This window comes from Vespula pensylvanica, chromosome 9 (genome assembly GCF_014466175.1).
Source record: "Vespula pensylvanica isolate Volc-1 chromosome 9, ASM1446617v1, whole genome shotgun sequence".
Lineage (NCBI taxonomy): Eukaryota > Metazoa > Arthropoda > Insecta > Hymenoptera > Vespidae > Vespula > Vespula pensylvanica.
Window position 1 is genome coordinate 8,341,964 of NC_057693.1, and position 1,777 is coordinate 8,343,740.

A 1,777-nucleotide genomic window follows, 5' to 3' on the forward strand; every position below is an offset into this window, starting at 1 on the left:
AACTCGCTCGAAATCGAATAATGTTCATATTTTTTTATAAAAAGCGACACAACGAACTATTAGCGAAACGCCGCATTATAATACTTTATAAATCGTATATAAACAAAGAAAAAAAGAAAAAAAAAGAAAAAAAAAGAAGTACGCGAAACAATGTTAAACGATGCAAATTATTTATTTATTTGATTTAATTATTTATTATCGTTCTCCGATTAATTAATTACGCTAGCAAATATGAGAATCACTCTTTTTTTTTTTTCAAAGTATTTATTTTTATAAATATCTGTGAAGCGATGAGGCCACTGTGTATAATATATAGGATCTATTATCTAAAATCTCTCTCTCCAAACAGCAGCTGCCATTTCTCGTGTCATGTTTTTAAACTACATTTTACACACACTCGCAGCGTTATCCATTGTTATAATCAAAGTCATCGTCGTTCAAATCATCCTATGTACAAGCTCATGTGTGAAATGCATTAATACTTACCGAGAGACGTATACTGTAAGTTTTTTTTTTTTTGCTTGAGACTTAATGCTTTTCAATATCTGTCTTTTAATGTGTTTTGAGAGTTTCAATATATGATTTCTTATTTCTCAAAGAAAGTTTTTTCAAAATCTTTGATTTATCGAGTGTCGAATGTTTAAAAAAAAATATTTCAGAGAATAAAGACCACACTTCTATACAGTATACATACAAACACAATACGCATATTCACATAACACGTACACTTGATATACGTAATACCAAAAAAAAAAAAAAAAACGAAAGAAATGTTATTTCGGTGCATATATATATATATATACGGAAATATATATATTTATATTTATATTTGCATATGCAAACTTTCATTGCATTACGTGCATTGAGTGTACATATTCTAAATGAAAATGAATTTTCTTTTTTTTAAATTACATAGCGTCATACTACATACACATACACAATTTTTATTTAAACTTCGTATATATATATATATATATAAATATATATATATATACATCTATAAATAGTAGTATCTCTCCTATAATTTTATTGTATTTAAAATATTATTTTAATTTATATAATTTAAACGCTCCGTTAAAGAATCGTCTCGCGTCGTATTACATTTACTCTACTTTTTGTTTTGCTGATTTTCTTCCTTTTAAATTGATTGAATAACGAGTCATATGAAAAGAAAAAATAATTATATCGTGAGTAAGAAAATAAAGAAAATCTTTGAAAAAAATCGAGATCTATGCGTTTTGTTGTGTATGTATATTTTGTAGTTTTAACTTCGCATAATTGTATTATGCGACGAACAATACGTGATATATAATATATATATTTTTTCTTTTTTTATTACGATTATAATACACATTTAATACATATAAGTATTCACGGACGCAATTAACCTGACTGTCTGCTTCGAGTATTACGAAGGTCCCATGCATATTTAAAAATTATTATTATTATTATTATGTTTTTTTTTTTTTCTTTTTTTTTATACAGAAATAGAAGACTTACTTGGCTAGCAGCTGCACAACGCTACATACACATATAAGTTATTTCATCGTTACACACGACGTCATATCATAATCTTTTATATCCCACGCTATTTACACTAAAACATTATAATATTTACAAAAGAGCGAGAGATTCTATAATTGTAATATCACCATTCTTCGTCGTCACTTATGTAACTATGGCTACGTAGGATAACGCACGATATATCTATTATAAAAACGATTCGATCCGTATATGTGTGTGTGTGTGTGTATGTGTGAATGTGTGTGGTGTGTGT